Consider the following 13313-nt stretch of genomic DNA (forward strand, 5'->3'; position numbering starts at 1 on the left):
TAGAAATTAATCTCTCTTTCCATTGTACTGAAAATTAATACACAAAGCATAAATATGGTTAAGCTGCTCATATTTATAATTTCATCCTTCCATTCTTTTCATGCAGTTCAAGGTGAAAGAGATAAGAAAGCTTACCTTATACTATCGTCTTTTAAATCTTGCAGATAAACAAGTGTGTACACACATAAAGAAAGATATATTAAACGTCATGCCTGCTACAAAAGCTCTGGAAACGCCAGATTTCATGTTTTTACCTAATTATCTTATTCGCAGCATATTTCATGGTACGCGACATTTTTATTTAGGATCTTTTCTCTACCCTACAACAGAAAAGTGATTCTAGGTTTCGCATGTTCCTATATTTCTTGCTGCTTGAGGGACAAAGACAGAACAAGAAAGAAACCATGAAGTGGGTTAACTATTCATGTTGTTCAGAATTAAAAGCAAGGGACAATGTACATAAAATAACGCTGAGCAATAAAGGAAGTGGGTCCATTAGTAAACTGAAAGAACAAAACATAGAAAAGGGAAATGAAGTCGAAATACAGAGAGATCTTGATTACCCGAGCGACGAAAACATAAAATGTCACACGCTACTACAACTTACCCTAATGGGAAAGTCGCACCCTCTGCCGTTGGAAACAAAATCTCTTCTTGGCACGCAGCTCGACCGGGGCCTCATCATTACAGAATGTTAACGTCTTCTATACTCTGATAGGTTACTCAACTTCAGTAAACGTTAAGACAGGGTCCGGTGCAGCGGCTGCTTTTCTTGTTCTTCCCTGAGAAAGTCAAGAATTTTGTGCCAGCTCTACTAAATACGTATGTTCTCCAAATATCTTCCAAGATCCTAAATGAAGAATGTAGTAGGATTTTAGGTTTTCACACCGATGGTTATGAAGATAAATAACTGCTGGGATATAACGTCGTGTAGTCAGCTGAAACTTAACCAATGTTTCGGAGGAATATAACGCCTCCAACTTCAGAGTAGAAAGATAAACCGCGCACGACACCAACGAGAAAGCACAATTTTTCGGCCCTGAAGATGTAGGGGATATGTTCCTCTAAAAAGTTGGTTGACTTGCGAAAGACAACACGGCGATATATCCCACACGATAGTACTTATTAAGAATGTAGCAATTTATTGAAATAGGACAACATCTTTAATGAATTCCATTGATGAAGATTTTTCTTGTCATGTAACAGTCCTCAGTCCATCATCGTGATCGTGAGAGCCTATTACTCATCCACATTCTAAGCCAGATGAATCCAATATACATCCTACTGTTATAGGCCTATTTTTGAGATTCTCTGACCAAAACTATCTAGGTATATGCCTTTCTGATTTCTCCGTGTCACGCCATCCTCCTTGGTTTGATCACAATAATAGTATTTCGCGAAAAGCAAACTCCGTAGCTTGTAGTCCGCAAGCGAAATATACCGACCGGGCAACGACCGCTTGTCGGCGAAGTTAGTGCCAACTTTGGCCAATATAGGGTGTCACGTGGTCAATGCAACGGATCCCCACGGCCGTTAATCTTGGTTTTCTAGACCGGAGCCGGTATTTCCTTGAAATAGCTCCTCAGTTATCATCACGGGACTGTGTGGACCCCGTTCCAGACCCACTACTTCTCAGGAAATCTGGTAGCGCCGAGAATCGAACCCAGGACCTCTGAGTCTGTAGCCGGGAACTCTGACCACTAGATCACAGAGGGTGTCTAGTATTTCTCGAAGGGAAAGAATTATGAAGCTCCACATTATGGAGTTTTCAACAGCCTCCTATTACTTTCAGGAGTCGGGACAGCTCAGTTAGGCGTACAAGCAGTGGTTTGGGTAATAGAGTCAGATTGTTCAGAAACGTTTCTCTCGTAGTATTGGCCCGTGTCATCATGGTCAATGCGACTGGCAGATATGCCTGAGCCTCCGTAATAAAGAAAATATTTGATCCCTTGCATTAGGACGTAGAGAAATATAAGGCCAAGCTAGATTTGACTACCTGTATGATTAGATTGAAAACTTTCTGCCTACACAGGCATGTTCAGAAACTAAAATAATAATAGTCTCCTACTGTTTTAGTACCAGTGAAATAAGGTTTACTCTGGAACTCTGTTTATATGTTAACTGCTGTGTATAGGCCAGTAGCCGTTATGTTCACTGCTCATAGCCAACTTTTTTTTAGTATGCAACACATTATGCTCACTGGCTTTTTAAGTTGTTGTACACAATGGAAATAAATGGCTGTTTAATGAACGTTTTAGAAGTCTTACCCACGTGTTCTCTAAATAATGTCTATATAGGTCAATAAATAAACAGACCACTTTTTATTACTTACTAAACAATGACTTATTTGACACAAAAAGCAATGATAAGTTGACTTTGATCGCTTGTTGGGAGTTCGCCATGAAGCCGCAGAACGCATGGCATACGAGAGCTACATGAGCGCGATAAGAAATGGCGTTGCAAACGTTGATTGTTTGGAATGTTACGAGTAAAGCTTCCATATATTACAGTACGCCGGTGGCCAAACAATGTTTCGGCCGGTGATCATTGGCCGCTTCTCAGCAGGGTAATTAATAGTTTCGGCAGAGCAAGGATTTATCTCATGGCATGTTGCGTGTGAAACATTAGTGGACGCAGTGTAGGTCAAGGAATTGCACAGATCAGGTCAACGTGAACTGAAGAAGCTAATGGTCACTTTCTTATACCTGCAATATCTTACCACAACAGTTTTAACTTTACTAAAAGCACAAATGCTAGTGGTAGCGTAGTTCGTTGAGGCACACTGATAAAGGCCGGATGGTCGCGGGTTCGGTTCCCGATGAGGTCATTGGATTTTTTTCAGTTAACCTAATCCTTTCAGCCGCACTATGACCCTGGGGTTGACTCAGCCTCCGACAGAACTGAGGACCAGGAATTATCCTGGAGGGTAAAGGGCGGCCGGCGAGCAAGGCTGACAAATTTATCGCCATCCGTAAACCTACTGTCTACAACAGCGTTTATCAACCTGTGGTCCACGATGATAGGACAGGTGGTCCGCAAACAGACTTAAATTAAATTAAATTCAAAATTATTCAACCAAAACAAATTAAAATTAAATAAGCAAGTAAATGTTAATTATATCATACTCTTTATTTGTTTAATAAAATTTAAAACTTTGTTCAGTGATGGTTCGCTTTTAATAGTTTACTTCCAATTTAATTAATTATGTTTCCATATGTCTTCAGAACATGCTTCTAGATTTATTATGTTATAAATGGCATAGTATGTCACAAATGTTGGTAATATCACATAGGTTTAAAAAAATAGGCCTACATAACAGTGGCCCGTAGAATTTTTTCAGACATGTTACTGGTCCCTGGGCTTAAAAAGGTTGAGAAACACTGGTCTAGAAGATGGGGGAGCCTCGACATCTCACAACCCTAGGGGCCTTCACAGTCTGTTATGGGGACAGCTTTACCTTCTAAAAGAGCTTGTGGTACTGATCATAGAAGTAAAATTGCGAGACTTAGAACAAGTGCAAGCAGAAACACCAGTCACAGGTGCAAATCGAAGAAGTCGCGGTAGAGTAACTAGCAGTTGATATCGCAGAAGAACTATAACTGCCCATGTCACCGAAAACATCGACTTAAATATATTCCGTAGGCGGGACTTGGCGAAATCTCAGTTGAAGTAAGAATCCCTGATTACGTTCGCGCGTGCGCACTCAACTCAACAGTCACACTGTCAATTTTGATAAGCGGATGAGAAATATGATTAGCCAAACGAGTGTCGTCGGTGCTTCCCACAAACTTGCCCAGGCGAGGTTACCGTGCTCAATGTCCACCCGCGTTCGTGACTTTAGAATATGACAAGTTAATCTGATACATAGCATTAACTGAACCTCTCTACTATACCTGCCGAGATAAGCAGTACATCCTGAACATCTGTTTCAAGTACAACATAACATCAGCCGGATTTGGCAATATCCGGGTACCTCATATCCGGGCTGCACTGCCACATTATTGTACTTCCATAGCTCAGTCGATACAGCCACGGGTTATAGGCTTGACGACCTGTGTTCAACTCCCGCAGGCCAAGAGGTTGTCCTTTAATCCACAGCGTTCACTGGTTCCGAAGCCCACCCACCCCCCTATACAGTGGATACAGGGGTTCATTCCCGGGGTTCAAGTACGTAGTGAGTGAAGCTGACCACTCACCTCTGTCTGCTGACGAGATCGAGAATGGTGGAGCTATACCTCCATTACCCCATAAGTTTTCAGGGCATGGATTACTTTACCGTTCCCCTTTTTAAATAAAATTTGCAATTGGCAAACTACGCTGTTTATTAAATCACATAGGTCTACCTATCATTTCTATACTACATAAAAGTTCCCTGACCACTAAATGGTGATTTCTCAGACCAGTCCAATTACTTCTTTTGTTCACAAATGTTATTCTAAATCATTTAATCATAATAATATTGTGTGTCGAAAATGACGGGTTCTAGATTGGATGATTGGCTTTATTGACACTTCGGTTGTTACAAGTTCTCTTAATCACGCTCAATTATAACGTTATAGCTATTCTTCGCACTTTCAGTTTACCGTTGCACACCAACTAGAATTCTTTGTCTTCACTAGTCGTCTCACGGCAACGGATCTTAACACAGAAACTAGCACTTCAAATCACTATTAAGTTTTCTTGTTATTTCGTCTTCAATCACTCTGCACTCCTCTGTCCTAATCTGTACTCAACTGATCTTCAGAATTCACTAAGGACATGCTCCGTTATAACCCTTGTACTACCAACTGCACTGAACTAATCTAAGCTATGACACATCCGCACGGACAACGTAGAAAACATAAGTGACGTGATTGCTACCTAATTAGATCATTGACGCACTGACTGCTGTCTAGCAAAGAGCTATAACATTCGCCCACTGAGATAATTTCCATTGTAATGCGTTGGAATGTGTTTACCGAGCCGTTGCCTGGCAATGCGTTAATCAAATCCGTTACAATATTTATAATTCTCGGCGCATCTTAATCCAGAAGCAATAGAAACTTGAAGAGCAATTTGTCACTGCATACAGTAATATTACGTGATAAAAATCATTCCATTGTCTTGGACTGTCAAAACCTTTACGCGTTTGCGTCAGAGTGAATGCTGGACACGTGGGACGTATTTTCTACAGTAACAGCTATGTCAAAACTCAACTATTGCTTCTGGCCCCAGATTTTAAGTTTAAATTTGTTATTTAACTAGTCACTCAGCATCTAGACTATGTAAAGTCGGTGATATGATGCTTAATGAATATGGCGCAGTTGGTGGAGTGAGAAATGGCATGGGAAACAGAAGCATCCGGAGAATATCCTCACCAGCGCCACTATGTGCACCGTATCTTACTAACTTACTTACTCATGGAGCTGAGCCCTTCTGGAGGAGCCGCCAATTCTGCAGCTACTCAAGAATTTCCCAGCATTTTATGGAACCCGAAGGTTCATTACCGTGTTCACAAGAGCCCTCCACTGGTCCCTATCCTAAGCCAGATCTATTCAATCCATACCATCCCATCCTATCTCTCTAAGATACATTCTAATATTGTCCACCCACCTACGCCTTGGTCTTCCCTGTGGTCTCTTTCCTTCTGGCTTTCCCACCAATATCCTATACGCATTCCTTACTTAGAAAATATGGGACATTCTGTAATATCAAAAAGACATTGGAGGAGTTAAAGTGAATTTAACGTTTCTTCGTGTTGCAAATTTCATTGAATTCTATGTGTGTATCGCCGCAAACAAAGCGATCAGAGAGGCTGCTTTAAAACAGTTCTGCCGCTGAATTCAGACCCTAGAAAGGGTAGAAGGGGGGACAGAGTGGGCCTACATTGATCAGTCATTTCCCCAACAAACAGCCTCCTGGTTCCGTGTTCATAGTCTCCAAATAAATCAAACCCTTTATCAGCAGTGCAGCAATTTTTATGCTAATACGAATATTCCAATTTTGTTAAGTACGTAGAAGTTAACATGGGTACACTGTCACGCTTTTTGCATTAGCCACACGTGCGTTAAGCTCCCAACGTTTCGGTTATGGACGCTTGGCAGAGAACAAGACGTGATTTATTTGCGTTTAAAAACTTACGTATATTTATTGCCGGGTCCTTTACCCTCTGCTTACCTTTTCTTTATGAAGCTTGTTGCAAATTAGCGGCGTGACGTATAGGTGAACGTCACGTGACGAGTGCTTCTGAATTAACTAAATGAACTTTATGTTTATTCACGTTTAACGTGCTGAAGTGACGGCAGTGTTCTAAGCTTAATAGAAATGTCACAATTGAGGACATCGGAGAAGTTAGTGTCGTCTTAATTCCCTTCCTCAATTTCTATCTGGTTTAATAAGAGTAAAACAATTATAATTCTGACCTAAGCCAACAGTAGGCACCTTATAAGAGCGAGGATTTTTCGTTGATTGAAATAAAAATCCATTACCATTCATCACACCTATGACGTAGAAGCGAAAGTGGTATCGATGTTTACAATTAAAATTTTACGTATCATCTACAGATTGTAGAATAAAATCATTTTTGTAAAATAGGATACTGGTGGGAAAGCCAGTAGGAATGAGCCCACTAGGAGACCATGAAGCAAGTGGGTGAATAATATTAAAATGGATCTTAAAGAGATAGGATGGGGTGGTATGGATTGGAATGATCTGGCTAAGGATAGGAATGAGTGGAGGGCTCTTGTGAACACGGTAATGAACCTTCGGGTTCTATAAACCACAACTGACAGCCCCTTAAGAAGGGCTCAGTTCCGTGAAGTGATCATGATGCAGCCCAAGCTCTGCTTGCTACCTGCATCACGACAGCTTCTTGCTTGGCTTATACTTCGGCTCTGAAGATGGAGGCGTCACGTTTCTCTGAAGCCTCAATTTGCCTTCAACGCGCCACACACCTTTATATCCCAGCAGAAAAAAAAATCTTCATAATCACCGCTGTGAGTACCTCAAATCCTACGTAGCCAATAAATCCTAAATAACTGTACATAGCTGATCACGCCAGTAAACAAAGAAACATACTTTTTAAAATAGGAGGAAATTATGCTAAAGACAATATTTGTACGTATGATAAAGGAAGTATAAGACAGAAAATTACATAATTTCCACTACTCACTGGGCGCCATTAGGCTGAAGAAATCAATAATTAAATATGAGAAACATGTAGCACAGACAGTGGAAATAAGAAAAAACAGTTGGAAATTATGAAAAGACGGTAATATTATGTAGGACGCGAACGTGTGAATTGAACTTGAGTGACATAGGATAGGGTCCAGTGGCGGGTTATTGTAAACACAACAATGAAATTTCGGGTCCCATAAAAATGGGAGTGGGGTACGGCCCTGATGAGTTTAGAAAATATTAAATTCTCAGGAAGTATCTACACCATGGAAGGAGATGGTTCATTAAAACTGCACATAAATTCAAAATACCTTTATCCTAAATTAGTTTGTGTACCCAAAGATCTAGCTATTTTATCTTAAAAAGGCTCCAGGTAAGCTCAGAAACGCTCTCTCGCTTAATAATATTCAGGATAAGTCACTAAACTGCAACACATCAACTCAGATGTAAATTACCTGAAATATATTTTTAGCTAATCTTTTGTAAATTCTAACTTGCAGGGAAAAAATCAACACTTATCGCAAGAAATTCCTCGGTTTCCCTCATCTGGAACAAATGATATGCTAATTAAGTAATAATATATTTAAACACCCTGTTGAAATGGTTAATCATCTAATTCTCAGGGGCAGTCTCGGGGGTGCAACTTATTATCGTGTTCGTAGACTCGTGGTGTGATACGCCGGCATATATTACAGTTCTTTGTGTTACAACATGTGTCCTTATAAGATCATCAACAGGTGCAGTAACGATTCACCATCCACGAAAACCACACATTACTACGTCATGCTGAACATCAACCTCGTAAGCAACACAGCCGCTCAGTTCCATAAGAAGTTTCCAAACACAACTCACACTACGATCCAAAGGAGTATAGAGCACTAACAATCTATCTATGGCTCTACAGCACTTGTGGATCTTGGACGTTTTTTTTAGTTTCTTAATCTGTACACAGTCGGTAGGACTCCTTGGACTGGGGATCAGTCGTTCGGAAGGCCGCTACCTACACAGAGTATAAACGCAAACAGCGTTCAAGCGAGTGATGACAGTCCACACCTTAGACCGAGTGGCTACTGTGACCGGCGTATAGACAACTAGCAATATAAAATATCAGATTATAAATTAAAAAGCTTGTAATTAAGTTAAACAAAATTCAGCAATAATTGAGGCTTACTTTAACAAAGATTTAACAATGTTTTAGAACAAAGAATTAAAAACAGTGCAGTGCAGTAACTACCCATGTAATGTAGGTGACAATGACCTTACAAGATCGAAACATATTGCAGAAGGAACTAAGACGCATGACTACAAAACACACAACCAGTCTAAGAACACGACAGGAAGTTGCACATCGAAGACTGCCCCAGCGAATTAAATGGTGAATAAATAGTTGTTTTAAGCAGAATGCATACATATCTTATATACAAAGCGAAACACTGATATGCAATCATTACAAGCGCCACCGAATATTATATTGGAGGATCATGTGGTGTTTAGTAGCGTTAATACATGAGTTTCCTCCGGCACGACTCTAAATAACTGTACAACTACATAAATGTATGCGTCCCTTTTTATTGCCACAGGTAAGCAGTATGATGACGGCTAAGCAGACCGAAAGGTGTCACAATAAGGAAGGCGCATATGGTTGTAAGCAGTTATATTACACAGAACTTCATATTCTAGAAGTTCAGTGTCACACCATTTGGTCTGTTTAATGAAAGAGATCCAGGATTTCTTTCATAATATTTTCTTACAATTAACTGTTCTCAGTGTCTGACAGCCAGCTTCTGGGAACATAATAAACAACAGACCGTGGAAGCCCATAGGGTTCTGGGACGTAGAGGCTTTCACATTTTCTAGGAAATCGGCTCAGAGCTGGAGGTGAGGTTATCAGCCTTACGCGCCGGCTGCCCTTTAGACCCCAGGAAGATTCCTGGTACTCATTTCTATTAGAGGCTGAGTATACCCCAGGGCCATAATGCGGCTGGAAGGATTAGGTCAATTGAAAAATCCAATGACCTCATCGGGAATTGAATCCGCGATCTTCCGGCATGTAACATAGTGTCTCAACCAACTACTCTACTGCGTGCCCCTCTGGGAACTTAGTAGGATAGGAAAACAAACTGGAACTATATAATGCATACTATTCCAGCACGGGGCCGGTCACGGTAGCCGAGCGGTCTAAGGCATGTACTGTCTTCACTCGCTTGGAAAACCGGGACCGTGGGTTCGAATCCCACTCAGGGCATGGATGTTTAGTTTGTGTGTGTGCGTTTTTCTGTGTTTGTGTACAGGTAGAGGCCTTGCGATGAGCTGATCACCAGTCCAGGAGTCCTACCGAATGTGTAAGATCTAGAAAAGCCGAAGTGAACGGAGAAGTTCATGGAGGTAGGCCTAGGCCAACTGGGGCTGTAGTGCCAAGGAAAAAAAATCCTGCACGGTCTACTCTACCTCTGTTCTCTATCACCAGCTTGATGACTCATTTTCATGTTGATACTAATGAGGAAAGTTAAACGGAAAAGATAATAACTTCTTTGTAACCAATGATGAGTGTTATTTCTGCCTAAAAGGAACACTAATTGAAAAATTATATAGCAGGCTCTTCCAAGCCCATGGTTATGGCTTCTCGTAGGCAGTCCAGCAAGTTTAAACCGTTCTAAACCTGTCTCACTCTATAAACGAACCTACCAAGCGACCTTAGACCGCTCGGCTACCGTGACCGGCAACCAAGCGACCTATTAATAAAAAAAAATTATTACTACATCATTTCAGGGAGCTATGAAAGTAGCCTAATTATTGATTATTTGTCATTTTAGGTCTCCATTTTTAGTTCAAATGATCTCTTTCCATATTTACGAAACAATTTTTTTTCTTCTGGCGCTAAAGCCCCAGTTTTGGCCTCGGACTACCTCCATGAAATTCTCCGTTTCACTTTGGTTAACTAGATCTTAGACATTCGGTAGGACTCCTTGGGCGGGAGGTCAGCTCGCCGCAAGGTCTCTACCTGTACACAAACACAGAACTCAAATATGCACACAAACACTAAACATCCATGTCCTGAGTGCGATTCGAACCCAAGATCCCGGCTTTCGAGCGAGCGAAGACAGTGCATGCCTGAGACCGCTCGACTACCGTGACCGACTTTACGAACAATATTACTTAAAAATTTCTAAAAATTGACATCTAAGACTCCATATGTACTCTCGACGTTCCTTCGTTATGTCTCTCATTGCTATTGGTGGGGCCTCGGGCTGTGCTTAATACAGTACGCAAGATGTAACGAGAGCTGTCTTTTTAAGGAAGGGATTTTTGTTCGTCAACAAAGTGTATAATGAACAAAGTATATTTTAAAAATAAAACTAAAATTAAATATACCAATGCGAAATAAGGCAAAAAATGAACCTGTCTCCCACACTCACCTCATGCCACTCTCACCAGTTGCCACTTACACTGCACCTCTCATTAATTCTCTCTTTGTGTTCACGAATTGTTACAGGTGTGGATGGAGGTGGGAGATGCGCAGTGTAGGCAGGGGGGGAGGGCAGACTTCCAACTTCAATCCACATCAGCTGTGTTCATGCTTTCCCTGACGCGACTGAACTTGCCCCATAATGAGAATGTCAAGGTAAGTAAGTCTCCCAGAACATGCCTTGTCACAAGTCTAAAACCTCTAGGAACATAAAATTATGACTTAAAATGCTCTTTGCTGACTGGCATATCAGAGCTTTATATCTACAGTTCGTGATTTTGTTTGTACAGTCTTAATTTGGCGGCCTATTGAGTGAAGTACTGTATATATCGAGAGTGTTTCAGAAGAAGTGTTGAAATTAAAAAAAAAAAAAAAGACTGAACAAAACTAGGGTACGAGTTTTGTAACTGTTACTCCCCAGCTAGTATTCCTGGGATGAACAATAACATGAGTGGGAAACGTAGAACCTACTTAGGCATAGATGACATTAAGAAACTTAAACACAGCTTACGTAAATATGTTACGAATAAAAGCGGCTCTGGCTACAGCCCAGTGGAGTAGACATTTAGGTTCCATAATGGCGGGGAATTTCTTTTCAGCTGAAAATTTTGAAAGGAAGCTTCAGTACCAAAGAGTGAGAGATTTTCTTAGACAATCAATGATATAAATTTCTTTAGCATAATCTGAAACATGAAGAGGCATAAACATTGTTTACTCTGAAATCACCTTATTGTGCAAGCGGTAGCGTAGTTGGTTGAGGCATTATTCTACAAGCCGGAAGGTTGCGGGTTCGAGTCCCGATGAGGTGGATTTTTTCAATTTGCCTAATCCTTTCAACCGCACTATGGCCGTAGGTTCGACTCAACCTCTAACAGAAATGAGTACCAGGAACCTTCGTGGAGGGTAAAGAGCGGCCGGTGAGTAAGGCTGACAACTTTACCGCCATTTGTGAGCCGACTGCCTAAAGAAAATGTGGTAGCCTTGACGTCTGACAACACTACAGACCTTCGCGTCCTGTTACAGGGATAGCTTTATCTTTTTATCAACTTATTCTAACCACATGTAGAAAATAACAGAAAATATGTAGCCTATACAATATTTCCTATTTCATAACAGGGGAATTATTTAATTAAATTAAGGAATATGATTAATTTGTATACTGCACGAATGACTATGGCGATCAAATTGGGGATACTGAAAATGGAGAGGCACGGAACACACAGGGGAGAGATGAGAGATGCAAATCAAATTTGCTTGGAAAATAAGTAGGGAGCATAGTCTACCCCTCAGGAGATCTAGACACACATATAATATATGTACAGGAGGATATTAATATCAAATAAAAAATATATTTGAAAATATGAATTGGATTTCTGTGACCATGAAGAGTAATCCTTAGGTCCCATAAACCCCGGGAAATTCATTTTCTATCTGAAGGAGTATTAGATTTTTAAGAACTCAGGTCCACTAAGTCAGTGTAATTATGTATTAGTTCTGAAATACTTAACAGTAAGAGCTCGCGGGCAGTCAGCACATGAATTGTGATTATGGAGCTCCTTTCACGTATTCAGTTTTTATTACTGCTGTTGTAACCAACGTTTATGGGCTCTTGACTGAAAAAAACCTGAAATAACAATTAAAGTCTTGTACATTACGCTTCGGAAGCCACTACACACATCTCAAAGGTCCATTCCATATGTTTATCTCTGTCTAATCAGGCCGTCACTAAATTGGGTAGTAATTTTCGTTGGTATGCTGCGATTGTCATCTGCCATTAAGTTTCTCAGTTGAGCAACGTAGCAAGACACTGAGTGTCGGCGACTGCTTCGTCCTTCACTGCCATTTATGCCGCATGTGAATTTCAAAATCATCAGTTTCCTCTTCCCCTACAGAGGTTCATTCCTTCTCCTGAGCACGACATACATCGAGAATATTGTTACGCGCATAGTAAAGTCGCCAGTGTATACATTTAATTTTATGATATCTGATTAAAATTCAATCCATGTTGTATGGAACATATTTGGCTTGGTAGTTCTTAGATTAATAAGTAACAGTTAGATTCTGTCAACAGTAACAATAATGCGAAGTAATTTAATCCTGACCTTTCCATTTCCTTGCCTTACCCCTAGGTTGAAATGCAAAAAATTTCGTTCTGCCCTTATGTCCGGTTGTATTAGTTCCCCCTCTGTCACAGTTTTATATACAGAATGTATACAAAAATAACATTATAAAATTATTCCTTTAGAAAATTATTCATAACATTTAATCTGTGTAGTGTTGGTGATGATGATGATTATGATGATGATAACGGAGGAGGGGGAGCCGAAAAGTTGCATTGCTGCAGCCTGGTAGTTGGGCGAGGGGTGACAGCTTCCTCACCCTGAAGAAGTGGCATGTTATAAAACGCTGCATCAAGTGTGTGGACTTCTGGCACAGCCTAAACAACGGACGAGGAAGACGGAAAATGCATATATGATTCAGCCAGAAAACTCAAACGGAAAATATCACCTGCAGGGACGTGCATGGGGCGCTGTTACAGAAACTATCTTGGAGAAATACGCGTGTTTATAAATCTGTAGAATGAATCCAACTGTCTCAGAGTGGGGTCTATTGGCGGATTATCATAAACATGGCAATGAACCTTTAGATTCTACACATCACATGAGCCGGGGGGGGCTTTTTTGCACAGTGG

At 40.7% G+C, this 13313-nt stretch overlaps 1 protein-coding gene and 1 long non-coding RNA gene across 12 annotated transcripts in view; one reads left to right on the forward strand and one right to left on the reverse strand.

The window, feature by feature from the left end:
- Positions 1-13313, reverse strand: part of LOC111861791 (homeotic protein antennapedia) — a 1040626-nt gene that overhangs the window by 516656 nt on the left and 510657 nt on the right. The gene's annotated exons all lie outside the window — the stretch shown is intronic.
- The window catches only part of LOC117282123, a 58280-nt gene that overhangs the window by 23115 nt on the left and 21852 nt on the right, over positions 1-13313 (forward strand). The window contains exon 2 of the long non-coding RNA XR_004512753.1: positions 10649-10777. This is a non-coding gene — a long non-coding RNA (uncharacterized LOC117282123). The remainder of the gene's footprint in view (positions 1-10648; positions 10778-13313) is intronic.

This window comes from Cryptotermes secundus, unplaced genomic scaffold (genome assembly GCF_002891405.2).
Source record: "Cryptotermes secundus unplaced genomic scaffold, Csec_1.0 scaffold180, whole genome shotgun sequence".
In the NCBI taxonomy this organism is placed as follows: domain Eukaryota; kingdom Metazoa; phylum Arthropoda; class Insecta; order Blattodea; family Kalotermitidae; genus Cryptotermes; species Cryptotermes secundus.